We start from the raw sequence: 26,990 nt of genomic DNA on the forward strand, positions 1-26,990 counted from the left end.
GGGTGGCTCAGTGGGTTAAGCATCCAACCCTTGGTTTTGGGTCAGGTCATGATCTCAGGGTCATGAGATTGAGCCCTGCGTCGGGCTCTGCACTGAGCATGGAGTCTGCTTAAGATTCTCTCTCTCTTTCCCTCTGCCCTTCTACCAGCTCACACTCTCTCTGGAAAAAAAAAAAAAAAGTTCTTTCTCTATTGTGGATAAAAGTCCTTTACTATACATGTGATTTACATGTATTTTCTCCCAGTGTATGACTTATTCTTTCATTCTCTCAACAGTGGGTTTTGCAGGGCAGAGGTTTTTTATTTTAATAAAGAACAACTTATCAAATTTTTCTTTCATTGATCACACTCTTAATGTTGTATCTAAAAAACTCATCACCAAACCCAAGATTTTCTCCTATGTTTTCTTCTAGGCATTTTATAGTTTTGCATGTCACTTTTAGGTCTATGATGTACTTTTTGTGAAGAGTGTGAGGTCTGTGTCTAGATTCATTTCTTTCCAATGCAGATGTCCACTTGTTCCAACACCATTCGTTCCTCCATTGTACTGCCTTCACTCCTTGCCAAAGATCAGTCCACTCTCTTTGCGTGGGCCTGTGTCTGCGCTCTCTATTGTGTTCCCCTGACCTGTTTTTTCACAAACCACACTGTCTTGATTTCTGTAGCTGGATAGTAACTCTTGAAGTCAGGTAGTGTCAATCCTCTCACTTTGTTCTGCGTCTTCAGTATTGTGTTGCCTATTCTGGGTCTTTCGCCTTAAAGTTTAGAATCAGTTAGTCACTACCCCCAAAATAATGTGATGGAATTTCTTTTTTAAAAATATTTTTATTATATTATTATTATATTATATTATATTATATTATATTATATTATATTATATTATGTTAGTCACCATACAGTCACCATACAGTACATCCCTGGTTTTTGATGTAAAGTTTGATGATTGACCAGTTGTGATGGAATTTCTAAGCCATTTGAAAGTCAGTTGCAGGCATGATGTTTCTTTATCCTTATCATCCTTTATCATTAATTAATGAATATGTCTTTAAAACGAAGGAACTTCTCTTAAATAACTACAGTACCACTATCAAAATCAAGAAATTAACGTTGGTAATAACACTATCGTCCACTCTAAAGACCTTACTCAGATTTTATCAGTTGTTTCAATAAGGTCCTTTAGGACAACAGAAAATCCCATATCATGGGCTATGTTGAGTAGTCACATCTCTTTAATTTCCTTGAATCTGGAAAAGTCAGTCTTTCCTTCTGTGTTTCATGACATTGACCTTTGACAAGCACAGATGTATTTGTTTCCTAAGACTGTTGTAACAAATTATGACAAACTAGGTTGCTTAAACAACAGTATCTATTATCCCACAGTTCTGGAGTCTAGAAGTACAAAATCAAGGTGTCACCAGGGCTTTGCGCCCTCTGAAACTCATGGGGAAGGATCCTTCCTTGCTCACGCCCAGCTTCTGGTGGTGGCAGAAGTCCTTGGTGCTCCCTGGCTTGCACATGCAGCCCTTCGCGCTCTGCCTCTGTGTTCATGGATGTTCTCCCTTCACATATCTGTGCGCCTGTTTTTCTTCTTATTGTGTTTTTTCTCCTCATCTTAACTACTTACATCTGCAATGACTCTATTTCCAAATAAGGTCACGTTCTGAGGGACTAGGATTTCAACATATCTTTGGGGAGGACTAAATCCAGCCCACACCACCAGAAGGTCCCTCTGTTTTGGGTTTGCCTGAAATTTCCTCAAGATTAAATTCAGGTTGACTACTTTAGGTCGGAATACCATAAACTGATGCAGAGGCACCTCGTATTAATATGTCCCATAACTGGTGATGTTAAGTTTCTTTTTTTAAAGATTTTATTTACTTATTTGACAGAGCGCACAAGCAAGGGGAGCAGCAAAGGGAGAGTGAGAAGCAGTCTCCCCACTGAGCAGGGAGCCTGATGCAGGACTCGATCCCAGGACCCTGGGATCATGACCCAAGCCGAAGGCAAACACTTAACCGACTGAGCCACCCAGGCATCCTGGTGATGTTAACTTTCCTCACTCAGTCAAGGTGGTGTGTGTCCAGCGTCTCCACTGCACTTAGCATTTCCCCTTTTGTCGTTGATAAGTATCTTATGGGAAGATAACTTTGAGACTATGTAAATCATCTGTTACTCCTCAAACTTTCTCCCACTGGTCTTAGTTTTGGTATGAGTTGATGATTCTTGCTGCATCATTTGTTACTATTATGGTTGCCAAATGGTGACTTTTAATTCCATCACTTCTACGTTTCAGTTGGCTTTCTCCTAAAAGAAAGAGTATTCCTTTCTCCCCTATTTGTTTGTTTGTGGGTTTATATCAGAATGGACTCGTGGAGGGGCCAGAGCAAGAGAGGGATCTGTAGCAGGTTCAAGAGGTAATGCAAGCTGTCCTGCCCCCGGGCCTCAGGACAAGCACACCCCCACCGACATTAGAAGTGTCTGCTGCAGGGGCACCTGGGTGGCTCAGTCAGTTAAGTGTCTGCCTTCAGCTCAGGTCGTGACCCCAGGGTTCTGGGATTGAGCCCTGTATCGGGCTCCCTGCTCAGCGGGGAGCCTGCTTCTCCCTCTCCTTCTGCCTCTGCCCCCTGCTCCTGTTCTCTCTCTTGCTCGCTCTCTCTCTCTCTCTCAAATAAATAAATCTTAAAAATAAAACAAAATAAAAATCTAAAATCCTGCACATTATAGAAATCTTAAGCCACACCAGAAAGTCCAAATAAGAATAAATCACTTAAAAGTCTCACCCTGCAGTGAGCTAGCATTGTTCGGTGATCATTTTTCCAGCCCTCTGTCTATGCCCACAGTGGGTAAGAAGTATTGCTCAAAGAGATTTACTAAAAAAAGAGCCTGGGTGGCTCAGTCGGTTAAGGGCCTAACTCTCTATCTCAGGGTCATGAGTTCAAGCTCCACATTGGGCTCCAAAGCCTACTTTAAGAAAAAAAAAAAGAGAGAGAGCAAGCTATTCAAGCCTGGCACCCAGAACAAATTATATGTGACTGGGCTCAAGCTACACGAGCTGCTTTTTGAAAAGGAAAACAAATAAACAAACAAAAACTGGAATTTTGGGTTAATTCCACCTGAATTTAACATACAAAAAAAATGATGTTGAAAGAAATACTGAATTTTTGATTTATGATTTTTCACCTTAAGAAATATTAGTTGCTACAGGATTCTTTTGGGCCCAGGGTTAAAAAATAAATAAATAAAGATAGTGAAGACCGTTAAGAGGTTGGAATATTATGCATCTTTTAAATACACGTGTTTGATTTATCCACTGTCCCTGCACTGGAACACGTAAGTATTAGCACAGCTACACTTTTTTTCTTTCTCTTCTTTCCCACTTAATATTTTTTTTCTCACATCATTTTCACTTTACTGAGGTTTCTACTATTCCCACTCCTTTCTGCAACCGTAATTCCTTTTACTCTTCAGCCTTAGTCTCCCCATATTTAAATGAACTATGAGACTTTGACCCCAGTGTTCTTCCTGGGTTCCTTATTTTGTTTCGTCTTTTGGCTAAATGGATTACCTTTAAAGAGTTTTCCAAGAAGGGCTGATGGCTAATGCGTGCTTCCCTTCCTGACTTCTCTCGTGTTTGAGCATGTCTGACGGTCTCTGTTATATTTTACTAAGAACTTGACTAAGGACACCTTCCTGGGTCACACTTGGTTTCCCTCAGCACTTGGCAGACATGGCTTCATAGTCCCTAGGCTTTGAGTGTCGCTGAGAAAAAGTCGGAGCCCGGCCTAACTCTTTACCCCTCCTGCTTCTTCCTGGACACCTGAATAGTCTCTCTTCATTTTTCAAGTTGTTAAATAACTCGGACTATAGCTATGCTTTGACTGCCATCATGTTTAATCAGCTTTTCCAAGTATCTGATCTGCCCTTTGTGCCTGAAAATTCTGTTCTTCTTTTATCTCCAGGCAACGTTTTTGGATTGTGTCTCTGAGGGTTCTTTCTCTTCGTGTGTTAGAGTCTCTGCTTCAAAGCCTTCAAAGGATTGTCTTTGCTCTCCTGCATGTCTGTCATTGCCTCTCTTGTTTTAGAGTATTTTTCTCTCTTTTCTCTGCGTTATCTCTAGCCTCTCCACCAAAGTTTGGCTGCCAGTCATGACTGTTCATAACCATATTGAGTTCATTAATTACATATCTAATAGAATTAACTTTTCTTTCGTTCGGCAGTCTCTTCAACCCATTTTGCTGTCTTGGCTTATCATCTCACAGGACTTATTATATTTAATTAATATTCTGTATGTTCTTAGAGTACAAAGCAGTTATGGAGAATAAGTGCTGTTTCAGAGTGGTATTTTCTCCTATACTGGTATCTTTCTATATCATTTATTTTCAAATTATTTATTTGACATATATTCGAGTACCTACACTGCAAGATGGTGTTCTTTGGCAATATCACAACAGAAGAGGAACTTGCTCTCACGGTGCTTACATTGTGAGTGTGCTGCGCTTTGGTGCACTCATTGTACGCGGCTGTGTGTTTGGGTTTGCGATGATGTGTTTACACTACATCTCGTCATTTCCCTGATGGTGAAACCAAACTGTGCCACCCACGTCCTTCATCTCACTAATGAAGTGAGATTGAATTTTCCTTGACATTTATTATCTTCCCATTATCTGGAACCAGTTGAATTTCCTTCAGAGCTTCAGATTAAATCACTCACGCTGATTTTAATCCACTTTCCTGTAGCCTGAAGATAGAATTGTATGATTAGACGTAGGGACTTCAATCCTACAAATGGGAATTCAGTCTGTTGTCATAACAAACTTTTCTCTATATAAAGGTATTTTTTAAAGATTTTATTTATTTATTTGACAGAGAGAGTGCTCAAGCAGAGGGAGCAGCAGGCAGAGGGAGCAGCAGGCTCCCCACTGAGCAGGGAGCCCCACACAAGGCTTAATCCCAGCACCTGCGGATTGTGACCTGAGCCGAAGGCAGACGCTTAACTGACGGAGCCACCCAGACACCCCTATAAAGGTAATTTTTAATTACAAATTACATAACTACATTTTCAAAAAGTTAGCAAAGAATATGATCACCTATATATGATTCTATTGGAAAACTATTTTTGTGTTTGTTGGGGTTTTTTTTTTTGAGTTAACTAGATCATTACCTAAAAGTGAAAAAGCTGAGGAACCAATAGAACAATCCATGGTCTCTATGGTAACCTACAAAAACATTCATCATATGACTGTTTAGAAGCAAACCACTAAGGTTTTCCTGACAGTTCCACACAAATGAGCAATCTTATAGGTGTTCCATATCTTAGTTGTATTTCAGGATGAAAATAACCATATGAATGGTTATAACCCATGCACAAGGATGATTTTTTCATCCAAACTTCACCATCTTCTCCCTTGTCTTCCTCTCGGTCAAGAATCATGTTAGTTTCTTGGGTGGAATGGAAAGGAAGGATGTCAAGTATCAGAACTAAAGTATTTCCTCTCTAGGTTGTCTCCCAAACCCAGGAGAAGGTAAGAGGGAAGACCTTTAACAAATTCAATAAAGACAAAATTGCCTCAAGCAATCTGCTGTCCTTTCAGGGTTCACATAATAATACCAGTGATGGGAGGAGCTGGGAAGTGCAGGTTGAAAAGGAGAAGTGAAATCAGATAGTCACCTGAGAAGTACCTCTGTGTCAAAGGGAATTGCAGATTCTCAAAGGAACCAAGCACAGAATGACAATACCAAGTTGGATTAAAGAACACTTCCTCCTTCAAGCAGAATACATATCTCTGAGTTTCCTGGTAGCCAGGCAAAAAAGAAAAATAAAATTGATACCATATTTTCCTTGCCTTATAAATGTTTTCCAGACTATTGGAAGACTCAACATTTCTTCCCATTTTTGAACGCTGAAAGGACAATTTTTACATGGATCCCTACGTATAGGACCACAAACAATGGAATAGACAATATTCTCAGGAATAGTTTTAATAAAAAAAGGGACAGATCTACTTATAACTATTTCTTCTATGATCCCAAATATGAAGACAACAAATCAAGATGTTTTATAAAGGAACTTGCCACAAAAGGAACTCCTAAAATTTCTTCTAGATTCATGAATGCATTGTGTGACTTTCCTCTCAGTGTTCTATTTCCCACTGCTCCTGCCTTTGTACATTTTCTCTGATTCTGTTTCTCTCTTGGGGATGAAAGCATCATCTGTTATGAGCCATTGTTCAACAAGCCACGTTGACAGCCAGAACAGACTGAGTAAGCTGTCATCAGAGGCGGGTCCTGGTGAAAGCAGGAAGCAGAAACCATTTTTCCTTTGACACACTCCTCTTTATGGCCATTAGATCCCCCACACCATGTGGGTCCTCACTGCCCTTGTGGCTTACAACTGCCCACTATGTCCCATGCAGGCTCACCTCCTCCAATATTGCCACAGCTTTAAGATTCCTTCCTCTATTTCCTATCGAAACCTCCCTTTCCTCAGGGCTGAGTGCAGCATCAAAAGGAAATGATTCTATCAATTCAGGTTCAGTTGGAGAAGTAGAGCCCCAATGAGCTCGGGGATAAGGGACTGGGAATGAGACCTTACACAATGATGGGAGGAACTGGGAAGTGCAGTTTGGAAAGGAGGAGTGAGATCAGATAGTCACCTGAGAAGTACATCTGCTGTCAAAGTGGGATGCAGAGGGGAAGCTGATGGAGAAATGCATGAGGAGCTGTTGCCTGTACAGGCTGTGGGAGCCCACAGCCAGCATCTGCTGCTGGACCTGGGGCAGCTGCTGGTCCTCAAGGCCAGCACTTGGATAGATGAGCTGGTCTTAGAGTACGGGAGGCTAGAACAAGCTGGAACCCACTGCACTTAACCATGGTGACAGTCCAAAAGTAATAGCTGGGCTTCTCTTCCAGCTTCCAAATTTTTATGCAGGTTCTCTTGCGGCAAACTCTAACCTGAAACCATACAGAAAAAAAGATTTGGAAACATTGGTCCCATTTAAGGTGCTGGCTGGATACATTTAACTTTTTCTCCCTTAACCATTCAGTTGCATAGACGAAGATACACCCATTTACCCTGTGGCCTCAAAACCCCCAACCACACCACCATGTAGCCCCTGGAAAGTGCATAGTCCAGACTGAGGAACAGGGCTTTCTCTGGATGCTCAGCTCATCAGCCACTCCCCTGCTTCAAATGATCAAAGGCTCCCAGCTGGTCTCAGGACCAAGTCCAAGCTCCCTCACCCAACATTCAAGGCCTCCGTGGTCTGGGCTCACTCCACTTCTCCTGCCTTGTTTCCTGTCATTCATCACCCACTCTTGCCTCCAGAAGTCTCCTTTCCAGCACATTCCTGTGGGTCCCTGACTCACCTGTGCTCTCACTGGTTCCTCACACTTCCTCCTGATGTTCCTTTTCTCTGTCCTACTTCTTTGCCCAACTCACATGCCTGTCACATCCCTAAAGTACCCCCCCCATCTTTGTCTGTACCATTAGCTCCACCTTTCCACTTTGTATTATCTGTTGGTGTTTTGTCTAGCTTCTCAGGTAGCCTGTGAGCTCCCCATGGCACACTGTCAGAAGCCTACCCCAGCCTTCCTCCTCTTCCAACTTGTCAACATAAGACCAGTTGTATCTGGAGGAATCACTATTAGACTAAACCAGTCACGGTGACCCCACTGTCCTTTGCCAGTGAGTGATCTAAGGTTGGGCACATGCATGGCTCAGTTCTGGTCAGTAGGATGTATAGAAAAGACACCAGAGAGCTTGCTGTTCCTCTCTCTCTACACCGCGTGAGGACACAGTGAGAAGGCAGCCATCTGCCAGCCAGGGAGAGCTCTAACCAGAAACTGAGCCTGCAAACCTTGATCTTGGACTTCCAGTCTCCAAAACCGTGAGAAAATAAATTTCAGTTGTTTAAGCCACCTAATCTGTACTCACTTGTTATTGCAACCCAAACTGAGAATTGATATATACTTAAATAGCTGAGACTTACTCAAGTGCTTAGCATACGTGAGACACTGGTCTAAGTATTTTTATTTTTTTAAAGATTTTTATTTATTTAGAGAGAATGGACACGCATGCAGGGGGAGGGGCAGAGGGAGAGAGAGAGAGAATCTCAAGCAGATTCCACGCTGAGCACAGAGCCCAATGCAGGGCTCAGTCCCACAACGCTGAGATCATGACCTGAGCGGAAATCAAGAGTTGGACACTTAACAACTGAGCCACTCAGGTGCCCTGTTGTAAATATTTTTAAAGCACCAATTCATTTAATACTCACAACTTTCCAGTGAAGTAGGTACAAGTACAATCATATCCATCATACAGATAAAGAATCTAAGGCACAGAAAGACTGAGAAACTCAGCCCAAAGCACAAAGGTGATAAATGGCGGAGCTGGGATTTGAACCGAGGTTGTCTGGATGCTGAGCTCACACTTAGCCACTACGTTCTCCTGCTTCTCAACAGCTGCCCAGGGTATTTTATTCCACTGAAAATTCTCAAGGGCCAGCACAGTGCCCAGCACGTGTTAAAGCATTTGTTAGACACCGACATGCCAGGCGTCTGCCATGCTTTGTCAGCAGTCATCTAACTTCACCATCACGACAAGCTTATCAGCAGGGCGGCTGACCGGCCTGCTTTTCCCTGGGCTGAGGGGGCTCCTGGAACGCAGGGCTGTCAGATCAAACTGGGGCACGCTGGTCACCCTACCCATCAGGTCAGTTCACAACTGCATTAGGACTTACATTGCCCTAGGCACTTTTTCTTTGAAGGGCCCCTCCCACCGTAGGAGATTTTTGTGGGGCCCCCAAAATTCATTTTTTTAATGATCTGAGAAAAAAATTAAAAACTTTTCTTTAACCCTGAAGGTTCATTTTTTTCTTCTTCTGATTTTAAAAGAAATCAAAGCATCTTAGTGGGGTCCTAAAAATATGATGTGCCCTCATCATTGTGCCCACATGCCTCCTGGTCCTAATGGAAGCACTGGCTCTAGGTTATAATCTATCATGATCCCCATTTCACAGAGATCTTAAGTAATTGCCAAATAATCAAACATCTAGAAAATAATGGAACCAGGATTTGAATTCATGCTGTCTCACTCCAGAGCCTGTATTCGTAACTGCTGTAGCAGTGTTTTCCAACATTTTTGATGGGGACCCACAATAAGAAATAAATTTCATAACACAACACCGAACACACACACACACACACACACACACACACACACACACACACCCCTATAAATATAGCTGAATCAAAAGTTTCATGTAACAATATTTACCCTTACTACACATAATTCACATTGATGTTTTCTATTCTACTTTTTTTGGTTTTAGTTCATTTTTTTTTAAATGCCAGTTCAGCCCAACAGACTTCATGACCCCTGTCAATATGTTGGGACCTACAACTTGAAAAACTTTGCACCCCACTCTACTACTCTACTACCATTTAATAAATGGGGTTTTTTTGAATGAATGTCTTGGATATAGGGACAGGATAGGGACACCACCAAATACAAATATTTTCAACCAAAACACTATCGGGGTGTGGGGTGCCTGGCTGGCTCAGTCAGTACAGCATGCAACTCTTGATCTTGGGGTCATGAGCTCGAGCCCCAACTTGGGAGTAGAATTTACTTAAAAAAAAAATCGCAAAGCCTCCTTCAAAAACTCTGTACTCTGTACCATCCCACAGTGCCTCCACCCGAAAGGGAATAAATTTTTAAGGGAAAGAAAACTATCCATTTTATCTGTCTCTTTAACAACTAAACTAATATGAAAGAAGGTATGTGTTAGTTTAGAAAGACGATGCCAGTGGATGATTAAATATATGAAAGTATCTGCTTTCTAGAAAGAATGGAATGTGGTAAGAGCTTTGATTTTATACTGTTTTGACTCGAATAAGTCTTCACATTCCATCCTTCTTCAGCAGTTTGTAAGAATGAAAGGGCAGGAAACCATGCTTCAGAAAATTCATGAACCCCGGGGCTAACATGAGACAGCTCAATCTCTCAGGTCTGTGTATGCCTGTTTCCTCCTTGATTAATCAAACATGAGCCTTTCATGGGGCTTCCTTCACTGTGTACTAAAGGGAAATGTGAATTTCAAGCTGGCTAGGTAGATAAATAATTGTTACCAAACTAGACCTAAAATGCAGATCAGGCAATGTAAATATACCATTGGGTTGATTTTAAATCCCTCTGAATTCCTGTAGGGCTTCTGAACCCCAAAAAAAGATGCTAGTACATAATTAGATATTCTCAAGAGACACTGAGGAGCTGGCTCCCCTGTCCTTCTACGTTTGGGGACTGGGACCCTCTGATAACCAGCTGTATGCTCAAGGTCTAGACTGGCACAAAAGATCAATTGGTCAATAATGGATGAATAAAGCCCTGCACGAAGAAGGGAAGGAATGTTGGCATGATCTCAAATTAAGGAAATTCAGACCAAGAAGCCATAAAACCCAAGCTCTCAAAGTGGGGCTTAGAAAAGGAGGGGACACAAGAAGAGGAAGAGGAAAGAACATTGAAGACACAGAGATAGAGCATGGCATAGTGGGAAGGGCTCAGAACTGGCAGGTAGCGGCATAGGTTCTGTCCATCTTGGTGTCTAACTTGCTGTTTGATTTTGGCCACAGCCTTTCCTTTTCTGAGCCTCGGATTCCTCAACTATAAACTGAGTCTTTTCTGCTCAATGACATTAAAGGTTCCTTTCAGCTCCCAAATTTCAAAATTCCCAGATCCAAACAACTGGCTATGTCAGGCTATGCATGCAACAGTTATCGGTAGAAGGCAGGGAGGAGGGAATTTCCTCTTGGAATTTTGACATTAGAAAGGGGTCCTCATGCCCAAAGATGTTGGGACCTCCATCTTCACTGGATGGCACTGCTCTGCTGGGGTTGGGGTCAGTAATCCCAGTTCCTGCGCTAATTTGCTAGATACCCTAAGCAGAAGCCCCAGCATGCACTGCACGTCTTATGTTCCTAATTACAAGGACAACTGTGCCAGGCATTGTGATAATTTTTTTTATGTGCATGATCTCACTTTGTCCTCACAGCATCCTGTGAAGTAAGGACTATACTTTATTATGCTGCACATGAATAGAGAAGGCTCAAGGAGATTAAGTTGGCCCACCCAAAATCATACAGGTCAGGTGTAGTAGAGGTTGAATTTGAACCCAGCTATATCTGCCTCCAATGTTCGTGTTCTTTCTACAGCATGAGGCTGTACAGGTCTCCTGATTTGCAAGAAATAAGCCCCCTCCCAACCCACCCATCTTGGCATATCAGGAGGATTAAGATATATCCTGCTGGACACTTTTTATTTCTTTATTATTTATAGCACACTTCTTTTCTTTTAAGATTTTATTTATCTATAAGACAGAGAAAGAGCACACGCAGGCACAAGCAGGGGGAGAAGCAGGCTCCCCGCTGAGCAGGGAGCCCGACTCCGGACTCAATCCCAGGCCCCTGGGATCATGACCTGAGCCGAAGGCAGACGCTCAACCGGCTGAGCCACCCAGGCGCCCCATAGCACACTTACTTCTTTAAGATTTATTTACTTGAGAGAGAAAGAGAGTGATGGGGGGTGCAGGGAGAAGGAGAGCGAGAATCTCAAGCAGATTCCCTGCTGAGCACAGTGCCTGACACGGGGCTCCATCTCACAACCCTGAGATCATGACCTGAGCTGAAATCAAAAGTTGGCGCTTAAAGACTGACCACCCAATATTGCACCCCAATAGCACACTTACTTCTCAAAAGGGATCTAAGACAGCTTAAAATATTAAAACACGTACTACAGGACAGTTTTTAAAAATTAAAGGATATAGAAATACACACACACAAATGAAGGCAGGTTTAAAAAATGATAAAAACTGACTAAGGTCTATAGTCTACTTAACAGGAATGAACCAAAGTCAATTTCCAGCTTTGTGGTGCTACATCCAGAGAAGATGTCTCCTTTGGGGGAAGCGTTCACAAGATTTTGTACTCTCTCTGCAACTTCCTATGAGTCTATACTATTTCAAATGACAAGTTTTAAAATTATATAAACAAATAATAAAAAGATTAAGGGATCAGAAATAATCTAGATAAGAAATAAATAATTTAGAGCTTCCAGCCCTCCTCCCCAAATCTTTCCGCTTCTCCCTGGGCACGCAGGTACGTGGATTTCCCAGTCTCCCTTAGAGTTAAAAACGGTCACATGACTGAGTTTAGCCAATAGAATGAGAGGAACGAACGAGACCCTTGTGGGCTCATCTACAAAAACCTCCCAAACGCTTTCTCCCTGTTCTTTCCCTGTATTAACTGAACACAGATGATAGCGAGAGTCTAAGAGTCGGTACCACATGGGAGAAGCCTAAGTGACTAATTACAGTGCAGGGGAGAGCTGCCCACTGACCTTTCCACCGTGGGCTGTTACAGGAGCTAGAAATAAACTTCTATGTGTTCAAACCATACACTCTTTACGTTTCCCCCTTTACATTCTTGAAACTATTGAGGACTCAAAAAGTTTTACTTATGTAGGCTGCATCCAGTGATATTTACTGTATGAAAAACTGAAACTGAAAAATATTTAGGATACTTATTAATTACTTTAAGAAGACTAGATCCATTACATGTTAACATAAATAACATTTTTTAATAAAAAATAATATCTTCCAAAACAAAAAATTTACATTTTTACAAATCTCTTTAATCTCTGGCTTAAAATAGAAGACAGGCTAAATCGTCATATCTGCTTCTGCAGATACATTTTTGGTTTAAGTACATGAAAAAATATCCAGCCTCACACAGATATGTAATCGAAAAAGGAGGAATATTTTAATAGGTTTTTTCAGATCATTGTGGATATTCTCTCTTTATACTGCATCTAAACTCCACAAGTGATAGCTTCTTAAAGGTTGGTTGCAATATAACATCTAAAACTATATCAATGAACTTTTCATATTCTGTTAAATTAAATCTGCTGGTTTGTTTTGTACTTTGAATAGATCTTTTACCCATGCATGAGTTTATAACATCATCCATGGGTTATTTGGAAAACAGTGATTCACCAAGCCATGCAGATCTTCCAGATATTGACACATTTTAATTCACAATACTTTAAAAATCACATGTGTTAGTATCTCCAATATTACCCCCCCCAAAATGTATTTTAAGTATTGGGAAGGTGTAAAGCTCAAAATGGCAGGTACTAGTTTTCCAAAATTCTAATTTTCACTTAAAAGCCTGAGTGTTATCACTGGCAACAAATACTATCATTTGTTTTCCTTGAAGTAACAGGCTTGCTTCCTTCAAGAACATGTTTGTCCAGTCCCCGAGGCTAAATTATGAGCTTGTCAGTCATTCTTTCTAGTAAAACTGAAGTTCCATGGAAAAAACCTCTAGTGTGGAGGTCCCTTAAAGAGTTAAAAATTGAGCTACCCTATGATCCAGCCATTGCACTACTGGGTATTTACCCCAAAGATATAGACGTAGTGAAGAGAAGGGTCATATACACCTCAATGTTCATAGCAGCATTGTCCACAATATCTAAATCGTGGAAGGAGCCGAGGTGCCCTTCACCAGATGACTGGATTAAGAAGATGTGGTCCATATATACAAATGAATATTACTCAGCCATCAGAAAGAACGATTACACAACATTTGCAGCAACATGCACGGGACTGGAGGAGATTATGCTAAGTGAAATAAGACAGCAGAGAAAGACAATTACCATATGGTTTCACTCATTTATGGAACATAAGAAGTAGGAAGATCGGTAGGAGAAGGAAGGGAAGAATGAAGGGGGGGTAAACAGAAGGGGGAATGAACCATGAGAGACTGTGGACTCTGGGAAACAAACTGAGGGCTTCAGAGGGGAGGGGGGTGGGGGAATGGGATAGGCTGGTGATGGGTAGTAAGGAGGGCGCATATCACATGGTGCACTGGGTGTTATACGCAAGTAATGAATCATGGAACATTACATCAAAAACTAGGGATGTAGTGTATAGTGACTAACATAATATAATAAAAAATTATTATTAAAAAAAAGAAAGAAAGAAAAAACCTCTAGTGCACTCAGCTCACAACTCCGTTAGGTAAGCACTTTCCCCTGAACCAACAGGAGTGCACTTCAGTGTGCAAGAGCAGTGCTCTATGAACACTTCTCTTCTGTCACACAGAGTGGTGAAAGGATGGGTGTTCAGGGGTCACAGTTTACTAACATTAAGAATTTTTACTGCTCGTCAAGGATATTCTTTTTTTTTTTTTTAAGATTTTACTTATTTATTTATTTGACAGAGATAGAGACAGCCAGCGAGAGAGGGAACACAAGCAGGGGGAGTGGGAGAGGAAGAAGCAGGCTCCCAGCAGAGGAGCCTGATGTGGGGCTCGATCCCAGAACGCCAGGATCACGCCCTGAGCGGAAGGCAGACGCTTAACGACTGCGCCACCCAGGCGCCCCTCGTCAAGGATATTCTTAAGTGAAGCTGGTGTTTCTTTTCACACAATGCATGATGAAAAGAATCTAATGCCCACCAGAACCATGGAACAGTTAGTGCCACTGTCTGGATTCATCCTGAGGCACCACCATGGTTTTTGTGCCATTAATGCAAATATAAACACAGAGGAAAGGGCAAATGAAGTCTTAATATTATTATTAAAAGAGTTTCGGGGCACCTGGGTGGTTCAATCAGTTAAGCGTCTGCCTTCAGCTCAGGTCATGATCTCAGAGGCCTGGGATCAAGCCCTGCGTCAGGCTTCTCACTCAACATGGAGTCTGCTTCTCCCTCTGCCCCTCCCCCACCCCACTTGTGCTCTCTCTCTCTCTCTCTAATAAATAAATACAATCTTTTTAAAAAATTAAATTAAAAAAAAAAAGGTTTTCAACCTCATGGATTCCCTTAAACAGTTGGGAAAGCACTTCATTCCCCCAGAGTTCCTCAGACCATTCTCTGAGAGTCACCCAGGAGAGGATATGAGGCTTAAATTTAACTCATTTTTTTTTCTCTTTCTCATTAGCTGTCTCAGCTTGGCCATTGGCAGGCCCTGAAAGACATGGATTCAGGGCTAACACATTTGGCTTCCTTTCATATCTTCAAAAGACTGAAAATATAAGCTAGATTATAACTATTATCTTTCCCCTTCTCTGATGACCTGGTCTTTAAAGTGACACGTTTTGGTATATTTTAGTCATATTTTATGAAGTTTTCTTTTTTTTCTCTCTTTCTGTCTGCCTGCTTGCCTGTCTGTCATTTTTAGATGCCCTAGTATTCGTAATAACGGTGCTGTCCCCAAATCATCAGGGTTTCTGAATTTCATAACAGAAATTCCAGTAGTCCCAAAGGCTTCTGGGAAATTCTTGACCTGAAAGAGAAAGGAATGTCCTTTCTCTGGGAAAGCTGCCTGATCATGTTTATCCGATTAAAATGGCCACGTGCAGCAAGGTCACAAGATCAACGGTGATAATAGAAGCCCCACAGATGGGAATTCTAGACCCTCCCATTCCTCTATGCTGTAGTCCCCCCCGACTTGGAGAGATTTCATTTTCTCTTTTTTTCTACTCTTTTCCTATTCCCGTCTTTCTAACTCCTTCCTGGGGCCCAGACTGACCCCCTGAATTTGACTATCCCCCCTCCTTCTTGGTTAAACTGACTAGGAAATCTCCTAAGTTTCTATTACTTAATCCTCTGGTATTTGTCATCTAAGTTTTACTATATACTTCTTTGTGTTTAATTATTCTTGTTGGTTTGGGAATTTGACTTGAACCAGTGGTATTTTCTACCCTTCGTCTCATATGCTGCCAGCTTTCTTGAAGGATTTATAAATTAAAAGCCATAATCGACTCCCCACCTTTGCACTTTGTGGAAGTTGCTTTCTATGATGTCACTGTGGCTCACTTCACCCCTTCCTGTGACCCCCTCACCCACCTTTTGGAATGGGACCTGGCAGCCATTTTGTTATCAGTGGCCCGGCCCATCCCAAACCATAGCTGACTGGACCAAGGGTGGACACCTGACTCATGCAGGTCAATCAGAAGTTTTTCTCCCATGAATGTGCTGTTGGGCCTCAAATAAATGAGTCAGATGTTGCTGGTTGCTTGACTCAAAGATGGGTCAACTCAGGAGCTGTGGGTGGGCAGAAAAATCAAGAAGGCTGGTCTACTGAGGGGAGCAGGAAGCAGATGGGCAGAGAGGAGAAAGAGATAGAGACCTCGAAGCTTTGGCAAGTCAGATGAAATCTTTACTTTGGTTTCCAAAATCTGTCCAGCTCCTGGTCCCTGGCCTTGGGAGACCCTGTTTCCTGTGGGTTCTAGGGAAGTCCCTTGGGCTCCAAAAAACACTCCTTTTTTTTGCCTAATCTAGCTCCATTTTAACCAAGACTCACGTTACTCTTCCTATCTATCAGGTATCCTTCAAGACTAAGCATAGATATCCCCTGCCCTGGGAGCCTTCCCTATGCTTTCAGCGGAGTGACCATGTCTTGCCCAGGACTTCTGTACTACCACAGTCCCCTGCATGACTGCAGTCCCCTGCATGACCACGGTCCCCTGTGCTACAGCAGTACAACTCCCCCAGTCCATTCCCATTACTGCCATTGGCCCATGAGTTTACCGTCGCTTGTCTATTAGACTTGAGCCCTTAGATAACAGTGATAATATCCTATTTAAGCCCCTTCTCTTATGGTTAGAACAGCACCTGGTACCTAGTAAGCACTAAAGAGATTTTTGAATGAATGAGTCAGTGAGAAAGTGAATTCATGAGTATGGAAATCTATTATTCAATGCCCTTCATTCAACATTTCAAGTTGAAGTATTTTAGCTGCTTGTGAGAATTGGAAGGTATGCACCATGGGAGCAGGTACTTCTTGTCCTGTGACCAGTGTGGCCCCAGCACCTAGCACAGGCCCCAGCATAGCGGACACCCGATGTTTGCTGATTGAATGAATCAGTTAGGAGGTATCTGAGGAAAGAAAAGTAGGGGGTGTTTGAGTGGCAAAAAATCTCAGTCTTAACCTTCTACTGTAAGTTCTAAATTCTATCCATAATTCTTACCCTATTATTTGCATTCCTTTTTAAAGAAAACCTACAGAAGGAAATGAAGTGCTCATTTAGAAGGAGTTATAGAGCCCGGTTAGCCTCACCCCCACCCCCATTGCTGCATGCCCCAGCAAGGCAGATGGGCCCCCAAAGTTCTGCTGTTTGCTCTTCCTCTGTCAGCTCAGGAAAGATTTCATTTCTCTGATGCTCTTAGCAACATGGCATCTGTATTTGTTTGCAAGGGCTGCCCTAACAAAATTCCACACACTGGGAGGCTTCAACAACACGAATGTATGTTCTCCCAGTTCTGGAAGCTAGATGTCAAGAGACCAAATCGTCAGCAGATTTGGTTTCTTCTGAGGCCTCTCTCCTGTGTCCTCACATGGTTTTTGTGCACACACATCCCTGCTGTCTCTCCGTGTGTGCAAGTGTCCTCTTCTTTTAAGGCACCAGTCGGATTGCATAGGGACCCACTCTAACAGCCTCATTTGAACTTAATCACCTCTAAAGGCCCTCTCCAAAGACAGGCCCATTCTGAGGTGCTGGCAGTGAGAGCTTAACATCTGAATTGTGAGAGAACATAGTTCAGCCCATACAGTATATATTAGCCAAACATACTGGAACCAGCTGAAATATCTAATGATAAGATAATGATTAAACTCATTCAAGAAATATATCCTGGGGTGCCTGGATGGCACAGAGGTTAAGCGTCTGCCTTCGGCTCAGGGCGTGATCCCAGCGTTATGGGATCAAGCCCCACATCAGGCTCCTCTGCTATGAGCCTGCTTCTTCCTCTCCCACACCCCCTGCTTGTGTTCCCTCTCTCGCTGGCTGTCTCTATCTCTGTCGAATAAATAAATAAAATCTTAAAAAAAAAAAAGAAAGAAAGAAATATATCCTGACATATGATTTCTCTCATCTATGGAACATAAGAAATAGGATGATCGGTAGGGGAAGAAAGGGATAAAGAAAGGGGGGGTAATCAGAAGGGGGAATGAAATATGAGAGACTATGGACTATGAAAAACAAACTGGGGGCCTCAGAGGGGAGGGGGGTGGGGGAATGGGATACACTGGTGATGGGTAGTAAGGAGGGCACGTATTGCATGGTGCACTGGGTGTTATACGCAACTAATGAATTATTGAACTTTATATCGGAAACCAGGAATGTACTGTATGGTGACTAACATAATATAATAAAAAATCATTAAAAAATAAAAATAAAAAAATAAAAACTGAAAAAAATACATATCCTGAATGCCCCAGGGCTGGGTACTACACTGGGTGCTCAGTTCCTGTCCACAGTCTAGTGGGGGCAGGGGGCTAAAGGACAAATCATAAAGGAGGCCGCCTAACCCGGCGCTTACCGGCACAGATTCCAGATGGAGACTTCCTTGCTTCCCCCCACCCCCGCTTACCAGCTGGATGACTGTGGGTGAACTGTTAAACCTCTCTGTACCTCAGTTTCCTCATCTGTATAATGAGGTTCATAATAGCACCTACCTCATAGGCCTGAGAATTAAATATTTATTTAGAATAGTTGCTGGCACATAACCCTAGATGAGTGGTAAATAAATGAATTTGTGAGCAGCCATGCGAGTCATTGAAAATGAAGTGTTTGGGAGATTGCATTACCGGCCCCAATTTTACCTCCCTCCTTGTATCCGTGCCCTTTGCTATGTACCTGCGATTCCTGCACGAACAGTGGAGTCGATTGCTTTGTCCCTTTACTTCGGGCTCGCCCACGTGACTTGCTCTGTCCAATAGGATGTTTGCAGATGTGAAATCAGTAGAGATTTGAAGTGTACCAGTCGGGTGTGTCCCCTTGTGTTTCTCTTATCATCATGAGAACATGCTGGGACTATCCTGCTGATCCTAGGGACAAGATGGAGACATATGGACCAGAGGCCACTGACCCACAAATCCCTAAGTGAGAACTAGCTTACACATGTGTGCTAAGACTTTGAGGTTGCTTGTTATACAGCAAGAGCTGACAGACAGAAAGTTGACTACTTAATGCATGAGGAAAATTTCCCACTCAGTTAAGTGGTGGCAAAGGCAGGTAACAACACAATTTGTACAGTAAGATCTTATTTTTATTTTAAATAAATATGTGCATGTGTGTGTGTGTGTGTGTGTGTGTGTGTGTATGTGAGTGTGTGTGCATCCCTAAAAAATAGATGAAAATGTTAATTGGTGGAAATCATGGATTGGTGGTGATTTTTATTTGTGTGTGTTTTTCTCTGTGCTTCAGATAGCTGCGTTTGGATTGTGAAATGTTGTTTGAGAAGGTATACAGATGGGTGAACAGACGAAGTACCAGTAGCTGGGTAGACAAGCGATCCCTCCATGGTTCCCGTTCTCTCATCCCAGATTTCAGTCCGGATTCTTTTGTGGTGACCAAACCCACACTACCACGGGGTTGGAGGCCACACAGAATATCTGTGATTGTAGGAGTTTGGAAAACGATTTGTAAGATAGCCTTTCAAGGTGAGACAGCTTGTTAAGATTCTCTGGGGCCCTCTGAATGGTTCCCTCAGGGCTTGGAACGTTGTGTTTAATGCATTTTGGACACATGCCAGGTCAGTGCTGAAATTAGAGGTTAACGTTTAGTTTAAGAGCTACACAAGAGGAGGGCCTGAGGAACAAGCTTGAAATACCTGATTTCCATGCAGCAATTACTTCTCTTTAGGCCACATTGCCCCGCACCATTGCATTGGCCTCTCCAGCCAGAGCAGAATAAAATGGGCAGGTCCCACAGCCTTTGCCCTATCTCACTCTGGAGTCGGAATCGGCACTGGCACCACAAGGGACTTCCAGGCCTTGGCAGGAGACACTGTTGCTATTTTCTTTCTTTTTTTTAATTAACTTTGTCAAGTTATAATTTAGAGACAATAAACCCATCTGTTTTAAATGTACAGTTCAATGAGTTTTGGCAAACACACACTCTCGTAACCACCCCTACCATCAGGATATAGACATTTTCCATTTTCCTGAAAGGTTCATGCAGGTCCCCTCGCAATCAGTCCCAACCCACATTCCCAGCCTCAGGCAACCACTGACGTGCTTTCTGAAAAAAGATTAGATTTGCTTATCTAGAGCACGAGATAAATGAATCATATGGTGTGAACCTTTTGTGTCTGGCTTCTTTTGCTTATAATGTTTTTAAGGTTCATCGAAGTGGTTGTGGGTATCAATAATTTGTTCCCTTTTATTGCTTAACAGTAGTCCATCATATGGATGAACCACAATTTCTATATTCATTCACCTTTTTGTTTTTTATCGTAAGCTTTACCCCCAACTTGGGGCTCGAACTCACAACCCCGAGATCAAGAGTTGCTTGCTCCAACTGAGCCTGACAGACACGCCTATTCATTCACCTTTTGATGGACATTTGGGTAGTTTTAGTTTAGGGCTATAATGAAAAGGCTTTTTTTCTTTTGAGTTTCAACTGGACTTATTTGATGGCTGCATTGGGACTCACTAGCTGCTGATTGAATAATCTTCCCTGAAAACTAAGGGAAAAGTTGATGATCAAACAAATTGATAGTTTATTCATTCATTTAACCACTCGTTCGATTAACCACTTATCCAATAAGCATTCACTCTCCACTTACTATTACTACCAGTAATAATTTAACAATATTATTTAGTGACTGCTTCATGAATGTTAAGGTCACCGTGCTTAGAATGTACCTGGGATTATATTGTTCATTTCTCATAGCGGTCATGCAGGGTTGCTGTTAACTGGTCTCAGCTTTAGGTGCTTTCTTCAACCTAAAGTGTGAGGCAAATAAAACTGCATTTTTTAAAACAAAAGCATTTTCTATACAACTGAAATTTTTTCACTTATTTATTGGCCTTCCCTCCTCTCTTCTGTTCTACTTTCTGTGAATTGATGAGGTTTTATTACATCTCTTCTTTAATCAAGACCAAATGGTCTATGACATTGCTCTGGCTTTTATGTTTATTAGGGTTGAAGTGGTGCCTGGCTGACACTGAGAAGAAGACATTACACTCCCAACATCCCTGTGTCCGAGCTAGATTGGTATTCACTCCCAGCACACACTGAACACTTCATCTTCCAGACACACGATTGAGCCAAGGTGCTATATAAGTCAAATAAATAAGTAAAGCCAAGGGCACTTCTGTCCTTATCTGGCACATGGAAATATAGTTAACTTTCTCTGGGTTCCTAGTGAATGCTCACACTCAACAGGAACTTTGGAAAGAGAAAGAAAAAAGACGATGAGACAGAGAAAAACTGTCTTGACTCTTGAAGAGTTTAATTAGTATGAAAGTCAAGAATAAGCTGGAAAAATAGTTATCAAGAAAGCATAAAGAAGGGGAGAAGGTGCCTGGGTGGCTCAGTCAGTTAAGCGCCCAACCCTTGATTTTGGCTCAGGTCATGATCGCAGAGTGGTGAGATGGAGCCCCACATTGGGCTCTGTGCTCAGCGGGGAGTCTGCTTGAGAGTCTCTCTCTCCTTCTCCCTCTGTCCCTCCCCTCCATGCTCACACACTCTCTCCCTCTACAATAAATAAACAAATCTTAAAAAAAAATAGAAGAGGAGGAAGGGGAGAAAACTAGCATTTCTTGAGATTCTACCATCTGCTAGAATGTGCTAGTCCAGTGGTTCTCAAAGTTGTCCAGTTATGAGAAGCCCCTGGAAGGCTTGTTAAAACACAGATTGTTAAAAGAAAAAAATGGGAAGAAAGAAAGAGAAAGAAAGAAAGAAAGAAAGAAAGAAAGAAAGAAAGAAAGAAAGAAAGAAAGAAGAAAGAAAGAAAAGAAAAGAGAAAAGAAAAAAGAAAAGACAAAAGAAAAGAAAAAGGAAGGAAGGAAGGAAGGAAGGAAGGAAGGAAGGAAGGAAGGAAGGAAGGAAGGAAGGAATAGATTGCTGCCCTGCCCCCCTACAGTTTCTGACTCAGTAGATCTGGGACAGAGTTCAAGAATTTACATTTCTAACAAGTTTCCAGGTGATGTGGATCCTATCAGTCTAGGGACCACACTTTGATATCCACTCAAAGTTGCTAATATGTGCTAGACATATGTATTATCTCAGTTAAATATCCCAAGAGCACTATGAATTAGGTCTCATTATCCCCATTTTCTACATGAGGAAAGTAAGAGTTCAGAGAATTTTCAGAACTTGTCCTGGGTCCACAACGATTGAATGGCAAAGCCAAACTTTGAATTTTGGTCTGTGCCACTCCAAAACCCATGGTTTTCTCACTATTTCAAACTTCCCCCAAAATCTTTCTGGAAAAGTAGACCTAGAATATTATCTGAGCTGGTCAATGCTGTCAGAGCCTCCAGGGTTTGGGAATAAATAGGCATGGTGACATCATTTAGGATCACATGTTACTAAAGTAATAAGGTGGTTAACTGAATAGTTTGGAAAGGATCCAAAATGTAAGAGTCAATGACCCTTATCAAAACTCACTTGATTCTTTGAAGCTAACTCAGAATGGAAAAAAATGTCAAGGCAACCTATCCCCTCTGTTTCTTCCTTTCATAAAGACAGAGCCTGGTTACAAATCAGATTTTCCTCTATCTCCCTTCTGCTTCCCATAAGCCCCCTGCTGCATTTATTCAGCAAAAGAAACATTTCTATAAAAATGTATGAAAGCAAAGACTTTGAACTTAAGTAGATTTTCTCATGTGAACAAAGCAATTCTTTCTGTTGAATTTTTATCTTCTAAGTCTTTAATTCGGACACAAATTACCAATTTAAGAAGTGAGAGAGGAGATACCACTATAGATTCTACAAAGATTAAAAGGATGATAAGGTACATTTATGAACAACTTTATGTCAATAAATTTGATAATTTGATGAAATGGATGCATTTCTTGAAAGACACAAACTACTGAAGCTCACTGAAGAACAAATAGATAACCTGGATATCTATTAAAGAAATTAATTTAAAATTTAAAACATTTCCATGAAGAAAGCTCCAGGTCCAGATGGCTTTACAGGTGAATTCTACCAAACACGTAAGGAAAAAATAGTATCAATTTTATACAAATTCTTTTGGAAAATTGAAGAGGAGGAATTACATCCCAGCTAATTCTATGAGGCTAAAATTACACTGAAATGCAAAGACTTCAGTTCAAAATTAAAGACTGCACTTAATATTAAGGGGAGAAAAATATCACAACTTTGGTCATGCTCGTCAACATGGCATCCCAAGCTCCTAGCAGCCCCCAGGAAGTAAGCAAGGTTCATTTATGTCTCTTTTGCAGATAAGGATATAGTTGGAAAAAGTTCAACCAGCACGCCTTTCCTGTGGTGTTAAGGCAGGCCAGGACAGGAGGACACCAAAAATAAACTACTTCACAACTTCTGAGGGAATGAGGTTAGAAAATGTTCAAAGTCACCAGAGAATGTTAAAGAGAGTCCTTAGAGAAAGACCCCAGAGACGGCAATTCACCTCATGGGAAGTGAGTTGAATTTTTTTTAACTTTTTATGACAGAGAATTTTAAATTTATCTAAAGGAGATAGAATATAATGAAGCCCCATATTCCATACCCAACCCCAACCATCAACCATCAACCAGTCTATGCATCCAGACCTTCATCCATTTCCTCTATCCAACATTATTTCGAAACAAATCCCACCCCTTGTATCACTCTGCCCATAAATATTTCCATATGTATCCCTAAAACAGGACTCTCAACGTCAGCACTGTTAACATTGAGGTCAAATAATTCTTTGTTGTGAGGAGCTGTCCTGTGCGTGGTAGGATGTCTAGTGGCATCTGTGTTCCGTACCCACTGGAGGCTGGTAACATCCCTTCCCCTCAGTTTTGAAAACCAAAAAAGGTCTCCAGATATTGCCAAATGTCCTAGGGGGAAAAAATCTCAAAACTGAGGACCACTGCTCTAAAAGATGAGGACTGTGTTTAAAAATATAACTATTGGGATACCTGGGTGCCTCAGTCGGTTGAGCGTCTGCCTTTAGCTCAGGACATGATCCTGGGGTCCTGGGATCGAGTCCCACATCAGTCTCCCTGCTCTGCCTCTGCCCCTTCCCCTGCTTGTGCTCTCTCTCTGTATCTGACAAATAAATAAAATCTTTAAAAAATATATGGCTATGATACTATTATCACATATAAATTATTAATAATTATTTCTTAATGTAATTAAACATCCAGTGTTCAAATTTCTAATTGTCTCATAGATACTATAAGTGGATTCTTTCCAATAGTTTTTTAAATAAGAATCCAAATAAGGTCCATACACTGGGATTGATTGATATATCTTCTAGATAGCTTTTAATCTATAGGTTCCCCTCCATTATTTTATTTATTCATTCATTTTTTTTCCCCTAAAGAGAAGAGGTCATTTGACATACAGTTTCCCACAGTCTGGATTTCACTACATACACATTCACAGTGTACTTTAACATTTTCTCTGTGCTCTCTATTTCCTGTAAATCAGTAGTATGATCTAGAAGCTTGATCAAATTCAGGTGCCAAGACTACTTCAATATGACGTTGTGTTCTTCCATGGGGCACCTGAGGTAAACAGCCACTGATGATCAATGCCGTTGTAATTCTATCAGTCTTTCTCCGTGTATTAACTAAATTCTTCTGTAAAGGGATATTTTCCCTGAGAAGCAGTTGTTTTAGATTATTACTGGCCACCTGCACCTGCAACACTAGGATGATCAAGATTCTGAAATCTTTTTTTTTTTAAAGATTTTATTTATTTATGTGACAGAGAGACAGCCAGCGAGAGAGGGAACACAGCAGGCGAGTGAGAGAGGAAGAAGCAGTCTCCCAGCAGGGGAGCCCGATGTGGGACTCGATCCCGGAATGCCGGGATCACGCCCTGAGCCAAAGGCAGACGCTTTAACGACTGCGCTACCCAGGCGCCCCAAGATTCTGAAATCTTGTCCAAACTCAGTAGAAAGAAAGGTGAGCATTGATGACTGATGCCTGACATGGACATGTGATGGAACAGCGGTAGTTAATGCCTATCCCCAATCTAATTTACTCCCCTCTTTTAGAACTGAAAACTCAGTAGAAAGAAATAAAACCATTAAGAGTGGCATAGAATGGGGGTGTATGGGTGACTCAGTCAGACACCTGCCTTTGGCTCTGGTCATGATCCCGGGGTCCTAGGATCAAGCCCCACCTTGGGCTCCCTGCTTGGTGGGGAGCCTGCTTCTCCCTCTCCCTCTGCCTGCCACTCCCCCTGTTTGTGCTCTCTCTCTCTCTCTCTCTGTGTCAAATAAAGAAATAAAATCTTAAAAAAAAAAAAGAATTGAAAAAAGAATGGCTTAGAATGTACTGAATGTGATTGTGGAGTCAGAGTGGGCTCAGAATCAAAGTGTCTATTTTTCTTGTTTGTTTTTAGTGATAATCCCCAATGTGGACAATATACAAGGAACGTCACTTTGGGATACTGTTTGTCAGAAGGTAAATTGGAACAACTTTTCTGGAGGACAACTTGACAATATGTAACCAAAACCTTACAAGTTTGTATATCTTTGACCTAGAAATTCTACTGCCAGAACTTTAGAGGGATGTGCAGGGAGCAAAGATTGTTCATGGCACGTCTGTAATAAGGAGACATTGGGAACAATGTAAGGGTTTGCCTAGAGCGAGTTAGTTAAAGGCAGAATGCTCTTCCATCCATGACCTTGCAGTCACTCCAATATTACAGAATATGTAAGGGCTTGGAAAGAGGTTCGTGACATATTATTGAGTGGAAAAAAAACAAGTCTGAGGTAGTGTATTCAGTAAATCTCATTTCCTACTTTTAAAAAAGGAATTTAAACATATAAATATATGCATGGGAAAAAAGGTCACGGTAGATGTACCAGCATATTAAGTTAATATTAAATTATTAATATTACCTGATGGTAAAATTAGGAGTAATTTCTATTTTCTTCCTTTTGCTTATATGATTTTTCAAAATTTTCTATAAGTAATTCACATTATTTTAAAGGAAAAAGCTTTAATAACAGGTACTTTTAACTAAGGTTGCCAAATAAAATACATTATGGGACATACTTAGACTAAAAAATCATTGTTGGTCTGAAATTTAAATTTAAGGAAGCATCGTGTATTTTTATTTGCTGAATTTTTATTTGCTAAATCTGGCAAGCCTACTTTTCATGCAAAGTAACCAAAGGAAAAGGGGTGCCCGACTGGCTCAGTTAATAGAGTGTGTGACTCTTGATCTTGGGGTTGTGAATTTGAGCCCTGTGTTGGCTGTAGAGATTATTTAAATAAATAAAAGATTTTTTAAAGTAACCAAAGGAGAGATTGGGGTGCTTGACCCCGACGTGCTGACTCCTTTGAGGACAGGAGAGGAAATGACTGCTCCAAGTCCTTTAAGCCAGGAAACAGGATTTAGTGGAATAAGAAAAGATCAGTTTGGAAGCCACACAGTCCTTATCTGAAATTTGGAGTCCACTACAACCACCGGCATCACCATCCCCCGCCCCATTCACCCCGCAATCTGTACGTCCTGGGGTGAGTTCCTTGTCTCCCCTGAACCTCGGGAATAATGCCTGTCTTGCAAGGATCAAGTGAAAAGTGTGTGATGGCACTTTGTAAATTGCAAAGTGCCAAGAAGCACATTATTATCATGTTAGTAAATTATACACACAGGGACATGTTGAACAGGAACGAAACATCTGCCACAGATGAATGCAGAATTGTTCCTTGCCGCAGATTTTTGATGGCTCTCTGAGGTCAAAACAACTCAAGGTTTAGTCACTCGGAGACTGAACCCATATATTAACATCTATCCAAACTGTTCTTACCGTCCTATTTATAGATGCACTGATCACTAGATATTGTGGGAATACTTTGCCGCAAGTCGGTTGCTAGATTGGTTGGCAAGCAGCGGGCCGCGAGTGGCTCAGAGGACGCCTGCGTGCTTTACGAGTTTGGCAGCTCGTAACTCCAGGCCCTCACCTTGTCCTCACACACCAGTCTCGGTCACCTTGGAAACTGCCCTAT

At 41.6% G+C, this 26,990-nt stretch overlaps 1 long non-coding RNA gene across 1 annotated transcript in view; it reads left to right on the forward strand.

Annotated features, from left to right (window-relative positions):
* Nucleotides 1–25,445, forward strand: part of LOC148108402 (uncharacterized) — a 41,741-nt gene extending 16,296 nt beyond the window's left edge. Inside the window, exons 2-3 of the long non-coding RNA XR_015727954.1 lie at nucleotides 4,866–5,024; nucleotides 25,375–25,445. This is a non-coding gene — a long non-coding RNA (uncharacterized LOC148108402). The remainder of the gene's footprint in view (nucleotides 1–4,865; nucleotides 5,025–25,374) is intronic.
* The last annotated feature ends 1,545 nt before the right edge of the window (nucleotides 25,446–26,990 follow it).

This window comes from Ursus americanus, chromosome 20, assembly GCF_024610735.1.
Source record: "Ursus americanus isolate L20-20 chromosome 20, mUrsAme1.1.p, whole genome shotgun sequence".
Taxonomy (NCBI): Eukaryota; Metazoa; Chordata; class Mammalia; order Carnivora; family Ursidae; genus Ursus; species Ursus americanus.